Source organism: Hibiscus syriacus, unplaced genomic scaffold (assembly GCF_006381635.1).
Source record: "Hibiscus syriacus cultivar Baekdansim isolate YM2019G1 unplaced genomic scaffold, ASM638163v2 tig00003721_pilon, whole genome shotgun sequence".
NCBI lineage: Eukaryota > Viridiplantae > Streptophyta > Magnoliopsida > Malvales > Malvaceae > Hibiscus > Hibiscus syriacus.
The window spans coordinates 3840766-3861028 of NW_024061981.1; the positions used below are offsets into that span (position 1 = coordinate 3840766).

Consider the following 20263-nt stretch of genomic DNA (forward strand, 5'->3'; position numbering starts at 1 on the left):
ACCATTTCAAAGCCAAAAATTTCAGATTGCTCAGAGGGAACCGATTTCCCCCCAAGGGGGTACCGATTCCCCCCTGAATGGTTTGGCTCCGAGAATTCCAATATGCTCGGAGGGAACCGATTCCCCCCAGGGGGTACCGATTCCCCCCACTGTTCAACGGTCGAAATATTTGAATTTTACACTTAGGGAACCGATTCCCCATTAGGGGTACCGATTCCCCCCCCCACGCTCCAAGCAGAAATATTAATTGTTTTCACACTTAAACAGCTCCAAAAACTTCATTAATGATCCCCAACATTCAGAAGTGATTCAAAGTGTATTTAAACAAGCTTAGAAGCCATTAATCAATAACAAGAAACAATAAGCAACTAGAATCAAGAGAGAATCAAAGAGAAAGCATCAAACCTCAAGTTTGAGCATTTCAAGCCTATTTTTCATTCATTATTCATTTTGTTTTCAAGAATACTTATTGTGCTCAATTGTATTCATTTTTAGTGTTCTTTTCTTTGTTCTAGAATTGTGCAAACAATCTACCTTGTGAGGATTTCCTTGTAAGTTTGCAAATTAGTATTGTTCTTAAGAATTTGGGGTATAATTCTTGAGGGTTTGTAAGGTTACTCTTTGTCCTCAAAAGAAAGACAAATTAGTGAATTTTTGGAAAATCCTTAGTGTGGATAGCTAAGGTAGTGGACGTAGACTTTGGTTGAGAAAGTCGAACCACTCTAAACCGCTGTGCAAATTTCTTTCAATTTTCTGCAAAAGCTTCCACCAAAATTTTAATTGCCAATTCACCCCCCTCTTGGCCATATTCATCAATCGATTAACTCAAAAATTGGCATCAGGGCCTAACTCATTTGAAGGTTTAATCGCCTCTTGAGTCGATTCGGGAAGAGTTACATCGATAATCAAAGTCATCAATGGCCTCTACTTCAAACTTCGACTCCGGTCTTGATTCGATGCCCATCAACAAGCCTCTTTTCTTCAATGGGGCTAACTATGCCTATTGGAAAAATAGGATGATGTACTTCATTCAAGCAAGTGACATGGGAGCATGGAATGTCGTAGAAGAAGGATACATCAAGCCTCTCACTCATCCAAGATTGTGGAGTGAAGGAGAGACAAAAATGTTCCAGCTCAACTCCAAAGCCATCCATATCATATTTTGTGCTCTTGGACCAGATGAATACGGAAGAGTTTCATCTTGTACAACCGCCAAAGAAATATGGGACAAACTTCAAGTCACTCATGAAGGTACCAATGAGGTAAAGAAATCTAAAATTAGTATTTTAACGCACAACTATGAAAATTTCAGGATTAAACCAAATGAAGATATCAAAGCTATTACGGATAGATTCTCAAAGATTGTCAATGGTCTCAAATCATATGGAGAGATCATTTCAAATGAAAAGCTTGTGAGGAAGTTAGTTTACTCCCTTCCAAAATCATGGCAATCAAAGAAGACGGCAATCATCGAGTCTAAGGATCTAACATCCTTAACTCTTGAAGAGCTAATCGGTTCACTCCTCACTCTTGAAATGATGCTTGAAGATGAGGTGGACCTTGATAAGATTGAAGAGACACCAAAGGAGAAGGAGAAGAAGAAAAACATTGGAGTTGCTCTCAAATCCACAAAAGATGAGAGTGATTCGGATGAAGATGACGATGATGATAACGATGACGAGGAAATGACATTGTTTGCCAAACGGTTTAGAAAAATGATGAGACCTTACCTAGGAAGAAAATTCAAACGAAATGAAGGCCTCAAAAATGAACCAAAAGAGAAGGACCCGATCATTTGCTATGAATGCAAAAAATCAGGGCATGTCAAATATGATTGCCCATAATTGAAGAGAAAGGGTCAATCAAAGAATAAGCACAAGGCTTATGTGGCTACATGGAGCGATGAAGAAGGTTTTGATGAAGAGGAATAAGAAGTAGCAAACTTGTGCTTGATGGTATTCGGGGAAGATTATAAGGTAACCTCTAACTTATATGATTTTGATGATTTATCCTATGATGAGTTATTAGAGGAATATAATGGGTTGGCTTCGGATTATGAGAAATTGTTTTTAAAATATAAAAACGATGTTTCAAAATTGAAAAATGAAAATAAACTCATATCCAAAACCAACAACGATCTTGAAAGTAAAATCAAAGATTTACAAATCAAACTAGAAGAGTTTGAAAAGAAAATTTTAGATTTGCAAAATTTACTTTCAATGGTCAATGATGATCATCAAAAGGAAATTGATGATCTTAAAGCCTCTTTTTATAAAGTTGGAACAAAACGTTTTGAAAATGGAGAAAATTCAAAATCTAATTTTGTTAGAAAAAGTTTTAAAAACTACAATCATAGAGGTCCCCAAAGAACCTCTGATGAAAAAATCGTTAGAAGTATATGGGTTCCTAAAGAGCTCATTACTACTAAAGATAAGGATATCCTACACAAATGGATACCTAAGGGGACTAGGATTTTGGAAACTAATGAATATGAACCCAAAAGAATTTGGGTACCAAAAAATAGAAATTAATCTATGTTTGTAGGAAAATGAGCATTGCTACAAGGCACGGGAAACAAATCCAAATTCATGGTACCTTGATAGTGGATGCTCAAGACACATGACCGGAGACAAAAACCGGTTCATTGAGCTTAACGCCAAAAATGGAGAAGAAGTGACTTTTGGTGATGATTCAAAAGGTCACATTGAAGGTATTGGTACTATTGGTAATACCTCTTCCATACAAATTAAGAATGTTTTATATGTGAATGGATTAAAGCATAATCTATTGAGTATTAGTCAATTTTGTGATAAGGGATTCAATATCATGTTTGATATTAATGGTTGTAAAGTCATTGATATTGCATCTAATCAGATTATACTTATTGGTCATAGAATAGGAAACATATACATGGTGCATTTAGATTCTATTGATATGACTAATTTGTGCCTAGTTGCAAAGGATGAACATGATAGTTGGTTATGGCATAGGAGACTAGGACATGCTAGTATGAGTGTTTTGCAATGGCTAATTCAAGGTGATTTAGTTCGAGGGTTGCCTAAGCTTAAATTTGATAATGAAAAAATATGTGATGCTTGTGCTAAAGGAAAACAAAAGCGAGTTTCTTTTAAATCCATTAATGACGTATCAACTAGTAGAGTATTATAATTGATCCATATAGATCTTTTTGGGCCAACTAGGACTACTAGCTTGGGTGGAAAACAATATGCATTTGTCTTGGTAGATGACTATTCTAGATATACTTGGGTTCTATTCTTAAGTACTAAAGATGAAGCATTAGAAAATTTTATCACATTTTCAAAAGTAATCCAAAACGAAAAAGGTTACTATATCACTAGTGTTAGAAGTGATCATGGCAATGAATTTAAAAATCTTGGATTTAATGAGTTTTGTAATTCTAATGGTATTAGCCATAATTTTTCAGCACCTATAACCCCTCAACAAAATGGAGTTGTTGTGAGGAAAAATCGAACTTTAGAAGAAATGGCTACAACCATGCTTTGTGAAAATAATTTGCCATATTTTTGGGCGGAAGCCACAAATACCGCTTGTTACGTTGTAAATCGAGTAAAGATTAGGCCAATTTTAAAGAAAACTCCATATGAAATTTTCAAAAATAAAAAGCCTAACATTAGCTATTTTCATCCTTTTGGATGTAAATGTTTTGTTTTAAATAACGGTAAAGAAAACCTTGGCAAATTTGATGCTAAAAGTGATGAAGGAATTTTTCTGGGTTATTCCTTAAATTCTAAAGCTTATCGAGTATTTAATAAAAGAACTTTAGTTGTAGAAGAGTCTATACATGTTGTTTTCGATGATAATCCCCTTCCAAGGAAGGATTCTTGTGTGAATGATGATGTAGGTATTATAAATGAAGTTAGACATGTCGTTGAAGAACCATCATCAAAGGAAGAAACAAAAGATGAGGTAACTCATGATCCTCTTGAGAATCCAACCATTGAAGAAATGGAAGTATCTTATCCAAGAGAGTACAACTATGTCAAGGATGGTGAGATTATAGGTGATCCATCCAAAGGGGTAACAACTCGATCTTCTCTTAGAAATATTTGGAATTATGTTGCATTTATTTCATGCATAGAGCCTAAGAATTTTAAAGAAGCAATAAAAGATGAACATTAGATTATGGCTATGCAAGAAGAATTAAATCAATTTGAGAGAAGTAAAGTATGAACATTAGTTGAAAGGCCTAGTAATAAATCTATTGTAGGTACTAGATGGGTATTTAGGAATAAGCTTGATGAGAGTGGTAATATAGTGAGAAACAAGGCTAGACTTGTTGCTCAAGGGTATACTCAAGAAGAGGGCATAGATTATGATGAAACATACGCTCTCGTAGCTAGGATGGAAGCAAATAGAATGTTATTAGCATTTGCATGTTTTCATGAAGTTAAATTATATCAAATGGATGTTAAAAGTGCATTTTTAAATAGTTTTATAAAGGAAGAAGTGTATGTGGAACAACCTCCAGGTTTTGAAGATTCAAAATTTCCGGATCATGTTCTTAAATTGACAAAAGTGCTTTATGGTTTAAAACAAGCTCCTAGAGCTTGGTATGAAAGATTGTCAAACTTTTTAATTGAAAAAGGTTTTTCAAAAGAGAAGGTTGACACTACATTATTTTTAAAGCATAAAGGTAAAGATTTATTAGTAGTTCAAATTTATGTTGATGATATAATATTTGGTTCTACTAATGATGTTCTTTGCCAAGAATTTTCTAAGCTAATGCAAAGTGAGTTTGAGATGAGCATGATGGGGGAGCTCTCATTTTTCTTGGGACTCCAAATCAAGCAAAGAAAAGATGGCATCTTCATCAATCAAGCTAAGTACGTCAAAGATATGCTCAAAAAGTTTGGACTGGAAAATGGCAAACGTCACGACACTCCAATGAGCTCTTCAACAAAGCTTGAATTAGATGAAGGAGGTAAATGTGTAGATGTTAAATTATATAGGTCAATTATTGGCTCTTTACTTTATCTAACTGCAAGTAGACCGGACATTATGTTTAGTGTTTGCTTATGTGCTAGATTTCAATCATGTCCTAAGGAATCACATTTACTAGCTGTTAAGAGAATCTTTAGATACCTTAAGGACACTCCTAGTTTAGGACTTTGGTATCCTAGAGACTCTAGCTTTAGCTTGCATGCCTTTTCTGATGCGGATTATGGAGGATGCAAATTAGATAGGAAAAACACCTCCGATACTTGCCAATTCCTTAGAAATATGCTGATTTCTTGGTTTTCAAAGAAACAAAATTGTGTTGCATTATCTACCACTGAAGTCGAATACATTTCAGCTGGTAGTTGTTGTGCACAAGTTTTATGGATAAAACAACAACTTTTTGATTATGGAATTGAAGTATGTACCATTCCTATCAAGTGTGACAATACTAGTGCTATTTGTCTCACTAAAAATCCCATCCAACACTCTAGAACTAATCACATTGAAATAAGACATCGCTTCATTAGAGACCATGTCACTAAGGAAGATGTAGTTCTAGAATTTGTTGATACTTTGCACCAATTATCAGATATCTTTACAAAACCTTTAGACAAGGAAACATTTTGGACACTTAGGAGAGAATTAGGTTTGACCAACCTATCTTCACTTAGTGTTTAAAATAATTTTAGCACTTTTAAGACTAAATGAAAAATGCTTAGAATAATAATTTTTGATTGCATTCATTGCTATTAGTTAGGGGGAGTTTATGATTCTTGATGAAAATTAACTTTATGTTTAAATATAGTTTAAAGATTAATTTGATTGTTTGAACGTGATTAATTTTCAATATATGAGTTGCCAATACCACTAGAGAAAATTAATTTAGCATTTTGTGTGTTTAAAATCGGATTTTAGCATTTTGGTGCAGAGGGAATCGATTCACCCTTTGAAGGGGAACCGATTCCCCCCGCAGGGGAATCGATACCCCCCTGGGGTTCTGGTTTTATCGGGTAGAACCTCATATTTTGCTCAAACCCTCTTCTCTCATTACCGCCGTTTCTCTTCTCTACTCTCTCCATATCTCCACTTTGCCTCAAAACAACGTTTTTAATCGAAGTTCTCTTCAAATATAATCTTCTAAACCTGCTAGCATCATTAAAATCGTGCAAACAACATCAAAATCCACTCAATCTCATCTTTCAAGGTAAATTTTTCTAAACTCTCTATTTTTCATTGATTTTGAACATAAGACTAGTTTTAATTAGTTCTATATAGAAATAGTGATCGGGCATTGATTGTTTAGTGATTAGAAACTAGATATTACAACTAATTTCATCAAAAACACAAGAATTTTTCCAAAAATTTTGAAATTTTCGAAATAAAAAAATTTGTTTTTCAAATTATTGTGTTTTAATTTAATTATGTTGTTGTTATGAAAACTATACATATATTGTTTTTCAAAATCTTATTTTTCAATAGTTTTCAAAAACTTTGCCCATTAGGATTGGTTTAGAGAACCTTGAAATATTGAGGACTCAATTGAGTTTTGGGATTGATTGAATTGTATACATGTGTTTTCTAAATTGCAGGTTATCCATTCTATTCTGACTTCCTAAACCATGTCCAATCCTAAACGTGCTAGGTCATCATCTAGTCGCTCATACCGTCAACCAAATCCACCTCCAAATCCTCCTCCTATTCCTGAAATTCCAATTCCTAATCCTAATCTTATTGATCCTAATATGACTATCCAAAACTCGTGCTTCAATCATCCTGGTCCTAGAAATCATCGTTTTTGGTATTATCAATATTTTGACTCTTACAAAATTAGAGAAGAACGTATCCCTTCTCGTTAAGCTATGTTAGATATCGATTTTAGATATCTTCATCTTTTACAAGAGTGGAATTTTGATAAACTTTGTGACCTTGAACCTATAGTTTACCATCAACTTGTTCGCATCTTTTACTCTAATGTCGTTTGTGTCAAAAACCGAGCTCAAACTGAAACCATAGGAGTTTGTTCCTACCTCCTAGGACAATTCTTACATATTGACTCGGCTTACATAGCCAAAGCATTAGGATTAGATAATGATGGTATATCAAATGAAAAATAGGTTTTAGGATCTCGTTATAAAAGAAGGGATAATGTGAGTGTCTTAGATCTTCATGATCGTTTTCTTCATCTAATGATTTCTTGGTGGTTTCGACCATCCGGAGGTCGTTACTCTACCCTTCGTGCTTTAGATCTTTGGTGGTTACATTGTTTCCAAAACAATATTAAAATAAACCTGCCTCAAATTATTTTTGCTGAAATCGTTGAAACCGTAAATCTTATTCCTAACAAGAAACTCTGTTCATCTCTAGTTTACGGTTGCATTCTGAGTAATCTTTTTTCTAAAGCTGGGCTTAGAGTAGGTCTAGATGTCGTCTTTCCTCTAAAGAAACAAAGTAATCTTCTTTCCTTAACGAAAGCGGGATGGATAAAGGATAAGGAAACCGGTGAATGGGTTTGATCTTCTGAAAATACTCCGGGAGCTAGTTTTTCACGAGCTCCACCAGAAGCTGACGACGATCCCGAGCTTGAATAATTAATGCGAGACATCGATGAAGTCGAAGATGAGCCTGAGCAGCCCGAGGAGGAAGCACAATAAACGAATCAAATGTCTCCATATTTTCAATCTTTTATGGAGATATTCGATTTCTGATATGCTACCATAGATTCGCGCTTTACTTCTATAAAGTCCCATTTATCCACAATGGGAGCTCAACAATTGGAAATTCTTCAGGAGATGCGTGCAAACAATGAAGCAACAAACGCTCGTATTAATGAACTCACTCATGAGATGGCCGCTATGCGAGCTAGTTTTCCTCCTCCCGATCCTCCTACGGATGCTTGATTCTGTGTTTTGCTTTAGTACTTTGAACTTCAAGCTTATTGTTTAAACATTTTGAATGTTTTTGGATTGTTTTCTTTTTGTTGTTGAATATTTGAACTTATTTGTTGGATTATAGATGTTTGAACTTATATATTTGGTGTGGTTAAATTTCTTCATTATTGCATCATTTACATCATGTTAGATATATGACCAATTTCGCCATGTCACATTATTTGTGAATATTGATTATGAAACTAATGGCTAACATTTCTCTTGATTGTGATCTTAGCAGCTTAAACTATATATATAATCAATTGGCTACATTATTTCAAAACCTTGTTTAAATTCTTTTACAAATCTTTTTGATTTAACAAAAAGGGGGAGAAATGTTATTAAATTATTAAATTAAAAAGGGAGGTTTTTTTTGAAGAGGAGTAGTGTTAAAGTAAGGGGGAGTAGTATTTTTCAAAATCAAAATTTATTTTGAAATTAAAAAATCTTAAAATGTTTTGTTATATCAAAAAGGGGGAGATTGTTGAAAACATTTTGATGTTTCGATATAACAAATTTAATTAAAAGAATTTTAATTTTGAAAAAGATTTTTTCTAAGCATATTCGATATATTAAATCGAATATCAAAATATTACTCAAATTATTTCAAAGTTCATTTTAAATCCTTACTCAAGTGTAAAATTAAGTTTTAATCTTAAAATAATTTCAAAATGATTTTACAAAATATTTCGAACCATTTCAAAGCCAAAAATTCCAGATTGCTCAGAGGGAACCGATTCCCCCCCAAGGGGGTACCGATTCCCCCCCTGAATGGTTTGGCTCCACGAATTCAAGTATGCTCGGAGGGAACCGATTCCCCCCAGGGGGTACCGATTCCCCTCACTGTTCAACGATCGAAATATTTGAATTTTACACTTAGGGAACCGATTCCCCATTAGGGGTACCGATTCCCCCCCCCCACGCTCCAAGCAGAAATATTAATTGTTTTCACACTTAAACGGCTCCAAAAACTTCATTAATGATCCCCAACATTCAGAAGTGATTCAAGGTGTATTTAAGCAAGCTTAGAAGCCATTGATCAATAACAAGAAACAACAAGCAACTAGAATCAAGAGAGAATCAAAGAGAAAGCATCAAACCTCAAGTTTGAGCATTTCAAGCCTATTTTTCATTCATTATTTATTTTGCTTTCAAGAACACTTATTGTGCTCAATTGTATTCATTCTTGAGTGTTCTTTTCTTTGTTCTAGAATTGTGCAAACAATCTACCTTGTGAGGATTTCCTTGTAAGTTTGCAAATTTGTATTGTTCTCTTTGGGAGAGAGTGTTCTCAAGAATTTGAGGTATAATTCTTGAGGGTTTGTAAGGTTACTCTTTGTCCTCAAAAGAAAGACAAATTAGTGAATTTTTGGAAAATCCTTAGTGTGGATAGCTAAGGTAGTGGACGTAGACTTTGCTTGAGAAAGTCGAACCACTCTAAATCGCTGTGCAAATTTCTTTCAATTTTCTGCAAAAGCTTCCACCAAAATTTTAATTGCCAATTCACCCCCCTCTTGGCCATATTCGTCAATCGATTAACTCAACATAATCATATCTATAAGGGTCTCGAAATATTCTCTATAATAATATCTTTATTCTTCAAATAGATAAATAGTTTACACGTTCCTTATCGCTAAGAAGTAAGACATTTATTTCGTAAGATGGAGGAAAATATCTTATGGCATTAGCCCCTTTTCTGGAATGATGTGCTAACATCCTTTTCCACTTACTTCGCTCATATGCAACCTTCTTCTTCTTAACATTTTCCAACACTAATACTGACATTAACACACTTTTTTTTCTATCCTACCAGCTCGTCACCATGATCGAGCTGGATAAGGGAGTTATTATTAGACTCGCTACTTTTACTATCAATTTCATCAAGAAACATCCTGATCTATCGCTCAAGGCGATCCTTCCATTTTTTACATCTAATATAAACACATTTCATAATACATTATTAAGGAGGGAATAAATCAAATCATATAAACGCTCACATTAGATCAGTAATTTTGACATCTTAATGACATGTACACACTTTTCAACATAAAATAACTCCAGATTAGGCCGAGAATCTGCTAAACCTGAAACTCTGATATCAATAAATTTAACACCCTTAACCTGTATATGTACTCAATTACGAGTTAAAGATATCACACTGACCTTTTATAACATTTCCAACTCAAAACCCATAAAATTTTGTTTATTTCAAAACATCAAATTTACTTTAATTACTAAAACATTTAATCGAGTAAAAATAAAAGAAATATTTTATCATTTATTTCAAACTTGATTTTAGGCAGTAACATAGCCATTCAATACTATTTCATATAACGTTTAAAACTATCTAAAATTTGCATACTATAAAATCCATATTGATAATATTTAAAACATAACTTAGTAAACTACTATTCATGCATCTAATCTTTATTATGTTTAGTAGCGTCCATTTTTATCTTTATTATATTTAGTAGTGTCCATTTTTAGTCTGTATATTTAATAGTTTACGGTCCGATTTATACTATCATATCATAGTAGCATAATGCTCATACAATATACAAGCCAACTAGAAAAGTCAACTCATTAGAAAATAACATATTGATATGAGAGAGTTGATACGATCTTCAAATGTGATGTCAAGCCACGCTTCTTACCCTGATCCATTTCCTTTACCTACGCGTAAAACAATTAGACGCTAATTTTCCACTTAGTGAGGTATATAAACTAAGGTACAACATTTTAAATTATGAAAGGATCATAAGTAACCAGAGTGTTGCTACCATCGTATAAAAATATATAAAATTGATAATTCAAACCTTTTTTCTTTTAATGAAATTGAACCTGAAAAATCATTCCTTAGCACATGTAAACCTTTTTTCTTTTAATGAAATTGAATCTGAAAAATCATTCCTTAGCACATGTATAAACATATAGCTTCAAATCTGAATACTTAGTAAACAATAGTTTTCTTTTGACTCATATCACATATATAAATACTTTATAACATAAAAGGTGAATAGTTTCATATCTTTCGAGTTTCCTTAATCGATCGAGATTCAAAGAATGAGTCAAAATGCTCACGAACTTTGGATTTTCGAAAACATTGGTCAATCCAAGAATCAATTTGAGTGTTGCTCGTAGATTGACCCTTTAAGTCGTGGTCTTTCTCTTAAAAATTTTAAAAAAATTATAAAATTAAGTTTAAAACAAAAGAGATGTTTCAAAGATGTTAAAAGTAATTTTAAAAAGAATTAAAACTGAAATTTGGCAAAAGATATGGTGTATGGAAGAATGATTTAAGGATGGTTTTTGGTTGGGGATTTTTATCGAACACCTAGAGGGTATTCGATAAAGATTTAGGATTTGTGAAAAATTGATAAATGGGTAATATGCCATGTACCAAAACAATGATATAACAATTCAAAATTTATTCTCCAACTACCTAAATAAACCTTATTTTGCCGAATTTAATTTTTTTTAAAAAGTTAGGGTTTAAAAATCTTACCAAAAGATGTTGATTCCTTCAAAATAATGAATGATTTGTTGAAAGAATGTTTGAAGGATTGATTTCGTATAGTAACCCCTTAAAACGGATTCAGATAGAATGATTCGATGAAATTTGAAGATTTGGGCGTTTTGGATTTTTGGGTTCGAAATATAGGCTTGGAAGGAAGAAATGTGTGTAAATATGCTTTAAATCAGCTCCCCAGAATATTTTGGCCTAAAGGGATTGATCCTTTTAAAAAAGCGATATGTCCTTTTTGCAAAGGGATCGATCATTTTTCTAGAAAATGCAAGGGATCAATCCTTTTCTTAAAGGGATTGATCCTTTTTTCTAGAAAATGCAAGGAATCAATCCTTCTCTTAAAGGGATCGATCCTTTTTATGAAAAAATACACTTTTATTCTAATGACCAAATTGGATGATACTATACTCAAATTTGATGCAACCTAAACCATATTATTGATAGAAAATTAATTTTAATGACTTAGAGGATACTAATATGCATGAATGTCAACTTGAAACATCAAATTATGCAAATTTTTATTATTGATCAATTTAGTCCATAATTTGCATAAATAAGGTCTAAATCAAGTCACACAAACATATTATGGCTCTAAAGATCCTAAATATGTATATTTTCAATTTTTGCTACATTTAAACGTCATATTCTCAAAATCAACATAAATGGTTAATATAAAGCATGGAGAACATGATTTCACAATAACAAATAAGTATTGCAAATTTAAGGCCAAAATCATCATCATAAGCATATATGGCCATAAAATTGCAACTCATGCAATAATAACTTCCCCTAACTAATTGCAATTAAGCATTATGTGGGGACACACAATCATACATATAAACATTTTAAGTCATACAAAGCACAAAATTTCATGAAATTAAAACTTGTTACCACTTGAATTAAGGTTGATTTCTTAGGTCTCTCTTTCTTCAAGTGTCATTCCTTAGAGTGTTTTATACCTTCTAAATTCATTGGCATTGTTCGCCATTGCTCTAGCACACCTACATGAGACATTTTCTTAAATTTTGGCACTCAAATTGCTTTAGGTCATTGATTGTTAGTCTCAATGCCTCTAGTTCCCTTAGGAACCCATACTTGTCTTATTTTATAAAATTTTCTTTTTTTTTATAGGACAAGTATTTGAATTATGACCATGATAATAGCAATGTAAACATTTTTCCATTATTATCTTTGATGAATTGTTAGAAATAATTTCTTTTTCTTTCATTAAGCTATCAAGCTTAATTTTCAAATCAAAAATTTCTTTTTCAAAATTTTCATTTTTCAATTTTGAAAGCTCCAAATCCTTTTTCAATATTTATTTTCTGCTTTCAAAATCCAATTTAGTTTTCAAAAGAGAATCAATTTCATTTTTAAATTTAGAAATTATTTTCTTATATTTGGAATTCATTGTCTCAAATTCCAAAAACAATTCATCATAAGCATATTGTAACTCATCAAAAGAATATGGATTTAATTCATTTGAGTTAGAAGATAACTTTGAATCTTCTTGGATGGCCATAAGGCAAAGATTAGTTACTTCATCCTCTTCATCATCGGTGATATCCTCATCACTCCATATAGCCATTATAGCATATGATGGGATCTTTCTCATTCTTCGATTCATGTTTCGTCTCTTTATCATTTGATGGCATAAATCGTTTAAATCTCTTGAAGAGCTTGGCCATCTCTTCATATTTATCCTCACTAGAGTCTTTATTACTTTCATTGGTGGACTTGAAGGCTATTCTTACTTCCTTCTTTTTCTTGTTCTTCTCTTCTTCTTCCTTCTTCTTTTGGAGTCTCACCTCATGAGTGAGTAATGATCCAATGAGATTATCAAAGGTGTACAACTCTAAATCTTTGGCTTATTTGATGACGGTTGCTTTACCTTTCTAAGATGTAATCAATGAGGCAAACATCTTTCTCACTACTTCTTTATTTTGATAAACTTTTCCAAAGTTCTTCAACTCAATGATAATTGAAGTGAACCAATCGGACATCGTCTTTATGTCTTTATTAGACTTCATCTTAAAGTCTAGTAATTAGGAGTTAGAATACTGATCTTGGACTTCTTGACTTGACTTGTTCCTTCATGGGCCACTTCCAACTTGTCCAATATCGCCTTAGCATTTGAGCATGAAGATACTTTTCTATATCTGTCTGGGCTAAGTGCACAAAAGAGAATGTGCATGGACTTAGCGTTGAGTTAGGTGAGCTTCTGGTCTTCATTTTTCCACTCTGACTGATTTCTTGGAGGGTTAAGAGAACTGTTGATGATTGTATCTCAAACATCAATATCGATTGTTTGAATTAACAAACCTATCATATTCTTCAAATAAGAGTAATTTTCTCAATTGAAGTATTGTGGCTTGTTGACCGGTTGTGAATCTTCAATGTAGTAGGAGTCAGAGGTTGAAGCCATCTTTCTCGGTTGATAGAGGAAGTTGATAGAGCTCTCCTAGAACCTTTTCAAGGTTGTTAAATTATCGATAGAAATCTACTCTGGCACCAATTATTAGCTTTATCGATCAACTGGATAACACCAAGAGGGGTGAATTGGAAGTAATTGAAAAATAAAAATTTTGCATAACGATTTAGTGTGGTTTGAATTTCTCAATCAAAGTCTACATCCACTACCTTAGCATCCACACTAAGGATTTCTTAAATCCTTTAGATTACTTACCTTTGAGGATAAGGTGTAACCTTACAACAACCCATAAAGTTTATACCCAAAACTTTTTTTTATACTCTTTTCACAAGAGTAAATACAAATAAATCAAACAAAGAGAAAACATCACAAGGTAAATGTGTTTGCACTAATTAAACTCTCACCCAAATCACACTTGAGCAAAATAAACTATGAAGCTCACAAGTGTGTTTATAATAAAGAATTTGACAAATTAAGCACAAAAGAATACTCTGAATTTGGTAGGTTGGTTCAATATGTTTCTTGTTGACCTTTGGAAGCTTTTACCTTCAATTTATACATTCTCTATTAATTCTAACTGTTTGGAGTTGTTGGGGATCATTATAGTCGTTACCTAAAACCAAAAACAACATTTAATGCACAAGGGATTGGTCCTTTTGTGAAATGGATCAATCATTTTTCAAATAATTCGAACGTTGCAAGAAACAAATCAATCCTTTAAGGGAATATATCAATCCTTTTCATCGAGGGGTCAATCATTTTGGTGACGGGATCAACCTTTTTCCTCGGGGGTCTATCTTTTTTGTAAAGGGATCGATCCCAAATTATTGGAATCCAAGGAATCGATTCTTTGAGCCAAAAAAGCTTGGAAACTTGACTATAAAGTGCAAAAATGATCAAGTATGTTTTTGAAAAGATTCGACTAAGTTAGAAAATATTTAAAATATATTTTTTCAAGTTAATTTGGAGTTTGAATTATTTTTGTAATAATATTAATTATTTATTTTAAATAATAATGTACTAAACCAAAATAATAATTGGCTACTAAAGATATAATTTACCCTATATTTAAAAATTATTTAAAATTAAATAAATAGTTTAAAAATAATATTATTTTAAATAAATAAATAATTTAAAATTTAAACCTTAAATAAATATTTTTATAATATTATAAATATACTTTTTATAATTATTTTATATAAATTTTTAAAAAATATATATAAATTATTTAATTTTTTATTTTAAATAAAGTGAAAAATTAGTCTTTTAATTTAATAATGACCAAGTAAGTATTAAGTTCAATATAATAAAAAAATTACTCTATAGTTTAGTGATTAAGCTTTCAGTAATTAGTAAGAGTCTCATATTTGAATCTTATAATCATTGAAAAATGTTGATTTTATGGTGATACCATTATATAACTTAAATACAAAATGTGATGAAATTTAACTAAATAAGTAGTGTAGCTCAATGGTAGAGTGATTTATTTCTCATGTAAGAAACTCATGATCAATTCATACTAGGAGCAAGAGTGATTTTAATTTTTTTATCTCCATAATAGCCACCTAATTGGTTGAATAAAATTAATTAAAAAATATTGTCGTATAAAAAAGGTGATGTGGTAATTAAAAAATAAAAAATTTGACATGTCACATCACATAAGCATTGTTGTTAATGATTTAAAAAAATTAAAATTTAGATATTAAAACGAAACAAAAGTTATAATTTAGACACAAAACGTGTAATTTATCCTTTTAATATTTACTTAATAAAGACAATAACTAGTGGTGTATTTCAGTACGTCGCTTTAAAGTGTGTTGTGGAGTGCGATATGCACTGTAGAATTTTCCATGTTATAAAATAATTTTCGATAGAAGTCTTCTATAATGATATTGTTACTGTTAATGAGAGAAATAATAACATTCAATAGATAAGTAAAATGTTTCATTACCAAACTATGTCTTTGAAAATATCCACAAATCTCTCACAGAAAAATCATGCTTAGTTGCATTATCAATGTATCCAACATTTATCACTGCTTATTTGTATGAACCTTTTAATAGTTTGGATGCAGATTTTTTAATAGTTTAATATGATAATCTTAAATAAAACAAGATGGGTAAACTGATAAATTCTACTTATTGATTCATTGTAAATATCTGGATCTCTAAAAGATTGATTTATATGTATTGATTTATTTTTTAAACTTAAAGAGATTAAATTAGAAAAAAAAGAAAATGTATTATTAAAAAGAAGAATTGAAGTTACACTTACACATGTAATCTAAAGTGATTAAGAAACATGAGATTCAAATTTGATTAAAAATGAGCTTAAAATAAATGAAAATTTGAAACTATAATTTTTAAATTCTTTTTTATAGTTTCAAAAATAAATTCTTAGTTTTTATATATTTTGACCTATATCTATCTATATGAAGAAGAAATCATGTAACGAAGGGGATTCTTATTTATACAAATGGTACTTCGAGCTTGGAACTAGTATGAAGAAATTAATGACACTTCTTTATCTTTTGAGTTGTTATGCTGGATCGGTCTCTCAAGACCTTTGGTGCTTCGACTTTTTAGGAATATATTAGCTGATGAATTAGTAGTTTTGTAGTTTTTTAAAAATTATTATTTATAAACATTAAAAAAGTATAAAATAAAAGTTTAGTTACAGTTGAGTGGATAAATAAGATAGATGTTATCTTATAATTTAATGTATTATATCATATTTTTTTATATAACCATCGGTATCTGATATATTGATCGAATAACCTAGAACGGGTATTATAGAGGCAAGGACGACCTTCCCAACCCAGTTTATTCCATTCATAATTGTTAGGATTTGAACCTCTAATCTTACTTAAGGGTGTAGTGTCTAATCTCACTAGACCAACTGCTTCTCTTCCCGATTCTGGCAAATCCAACCATCAACTCGCCTCACCGCCTGCACCATCATACTCAACACCTCCGCGTGCTCCAAACCCGGCCGATTTCGTCGTCCAAAGATGTCCCTTCGTCGATCGTCTTTTGGGTTAGGTGCGATTTGTTTTTCGATATATATATTCCTCGTTTTGCTTGATTATTTTGGCTTGGTTGAGTTGGCAATGCTGCTAGGATGCTTCGGGAGTGAACGACGAGTTAGAATGTCCCTTTTCGTTATCGTACGTGCCTCCACGCACCGCCGTATGCGCGTGGGGCTTGTTCTAGCCCTAGGGAAGATTCCAGAATCGGATCGATCCGCTTGCCTGGTCCAGTTCAGTCACTAAGTCAACCCGTTAAATTTGACCAGTTGACTTTGACCGTTGACCAAAAATTTAACTTTTTCGAAAATGTCCTATTTTATGTTTTAGACGTCCTGAGTCTGAATCCGAAGTATGTTTTGCCAAATTCACACTTAGTAAGTCGTTTTTCGATGTTTTACCTTCGGAATTCAATATGGTTTCTCAATTGAGTTCAGTGTCTGACGTAAATTCGGTTGCTTTGTATCCAAGGAAATATGCGACGTTAAATTCAAGTTCGAAGGCGATCGAATGGAGTTTAAATGGTCGATCGGTATGGCATGGAAACCGAGTTAATACTCTACTACCTTTTTATGCTTCTCGGACTCATTGAATGATGGTAATTGCATGAATGGAATTGATTGATACATTAGATGTAATTAATTATCAGTGGACTCAGACGTAAAATTGGAATAATGACAGAAAACGATATAAGACTCAGACAGCTCGATAAAGAAAAATTGGATGACCAATCGAAAATAATTATAATTTCAACGATCCAATAATAAATGAATCGGTTTCAAGATACATGCAGTTTGATAAATTCTCTTAAAAGGTTAAATATCGGGTTTAATTGGATATGAAATTACCGAAAAGAGCACTATGAGATAAAATTACGAAAAGGTCCTTGTAATGGAAAAAGAACCAAAACTTCTCCGGATGGTATAAGATAACTCTGAAACGACATATTTGACTAATTATATGAGAAACAACAAATTATTGAATTTAAAGGAAATACTTAAATGTCTTCGAGCTTCGTAATAACTATAATTATAACCTTCAATGATCAAAGGATCAAAATACCCCGAACGCTAAAGAAACTAGATTGTATTCAACCTAATGTATCGAAAGTATGCCACTGATAGAATTGAACGGAATTATGATTATATGCTTAAAATATAAAATGACCAAAATACCTTAAAGTGTGAAATGACCCAAGGAACATCTAAGCATTGTATTGCATAATACTTTCAGATCTGAAAAGAATAAATCAACCTCGAATATCTAATAACCTAAGTAAACTCAATGACTTAGGACTAAGTGACTGATTTGGATAAGTCTGAAAACACTTATGATGTTATATGTTGTATTATCCCTATAGGTTGAACCACGAATTATAGTACGTCGACAATTCCTAATATTATTGCAAGGTGAAAATGAAATAAAGACCATTATAATATCTATTCGTCTCCTTAAGATACATTCAACTATGATTCTGAAGGTGATCTATGTACCAGAATTGTTGGTATTAAAGAGTGAATACCCTAGAAGGGCAAGGAATGGACTGGTCGACATGCATTAGTTCTGTGAGTTGTTCAGCTCGAGTTATTTCGATAATCCGATAGATCTATACAGATTGTAAATGTCTTGAATCTTTGTTTCTCCCTTATCAGCTCAAATCACTCTCCGTAAATCTGAATCTAGAATTTATTCAGTATAAAGGTTCCTAAACACCTTCCTGGTGCACCTGAATCATAGCAGGTTTCCAAAGTATTAACTTTAATTGTCTAATTAGATCCATTAGTAATCGATCACTTTCAATATGACCTTGTTCCTGTAATCCGATCAAATTACATCAGTTTCATGTTTTTCATTACTGATAATCTACCTAGCACCTCTTAAAAATACTTGGATCCCCTAGTGTGTTCCACATATACTACATGCCTATTTTATATGTTTTAAAATGAGTTTTAATGAAATTATTGATGTACTAGCTTATGAACCATGACAACATAGTATGTGTTCTTCATTTTCGATTTTCACCAAAATATATGAAATGTTCCTTATTTATGGAATCATGGAATGTACTGGAATATGAACTATGGTTTCTTATTTTCACTGGTATATACTCGAACTGTTTTATTTGGATATTATCTGGGTAGACTAGAGTATGGAGGTACAGCTCTAATCAAGTTGGTAATTCCTTACAGACCTAAGGAGATTCTTGGGTAGGCTCTTAGACCCCAAGGCATTCCCTTGGGTTAATCATAGAACTACTTATGGTGTACAGGTGGATATCAGTTATACGATTTATTTCATTATCATGGTTATGACATATGACTGGATCACGATCCATATATTACAATTTACAGCTAAAATTGATTTCTACTGGATTTTTATATGGGTAGGATTTTTGAGTATGGAGGTACAGCCCTGATCCAGCTGGTAAATCTTTACGGACCTAAGGATACCCTTAGGTTGGCCTTTAGGCCCCAAGATATTCCCTTAGGTTGGACCCTTTAATGTGTGCTTAGGGTAAGCCCTTATGGATGCAGTTCTGGGGAACTGCATAATGGAGTTTGGTTGGAGGGTTCCACTATGGTTTTAAAAGATTTATATCTTTTCACTGGTTTTGATTGGAACACACTAGATATCCTATTTGTTCTCCTAAAAACTTGATATTATTAATGTTTCCTATGAACTGAGATCTTCATGGCTTCTACTCGATGAACTACCAGTGGAACCCCATCTTATCCCGAAAACCTATATATGTATGTTTTAAATAAGGAAATTTTATGGCTTTCCATTTATCTGTTTTTCATGTAGCATCAACTGGTAGTATTGTATTACTGAGCTTTCCAAATCTCACTCTGTTACTCACCATTTCAGGTTAAAAGAATCGTACCAATGCAGCTTCCGAATTCAGTATGGGAGTTCCACCGGCGTTGCTTACGGAGTACGATACATGTGATTAGGGGACATGTAACTTGTATTTTGTTTTTATATCTGAGTCTGAGATCTATTTTATCTTTAAATAATATTAAATTTTATTGTTATATTTATAAATTGTTTTTATGGTTTTTACATGTTTTAATATAAAAAATTTAAATTTCTGAGATTTTTACGGTGGGTCGCTCTGGTGGTCCTAATGTGACACCCCAGATCATATCGGGCCACCCGCATCGGTTATGGAGTTACATTTAGTGGTATCAGAGCATAGGTTGAGTCAACTTTTTTTCTATATAGACCAGCCAATCGAATGTCAAAAGATGTATGGTCAGCACATGCCCCTAAACTACAACCATACTTCTCTAAGCCGAAACTCCAAGGTTGAGTCCCTCTTTGTAACGAGCTAATCTAAGTTTTCTAGCTGTTAAGGCTCGACCTATGCATAA

General features: G+C 32.5%; 1 protein-coding gene across 1 annotated transcript in view; it reads left to right on the forward strand.

Annotated features, from left to right (window-relative positions):
* The first annotated feature begins 5769 nt into the window (after positions 1 to 5769).
* The window catches only part of LOC120182301 (auxilin-related protein 1-like), a 28506-nt gene continuing 14012 nt past the window's right edge, over positions 5770 to 20263 (forward strand). The window contains exons 1-2 of the mRNA XM_039187300.1: positions 5770 to 5784; positions 18584 to 18590. The gene's annotated coding sequence lies outside the window, so the exon portion shown is untranslated. The remainder of the gene's footprint in view (positions 5785 to 18583; positions 18591 to 20263) is intronic.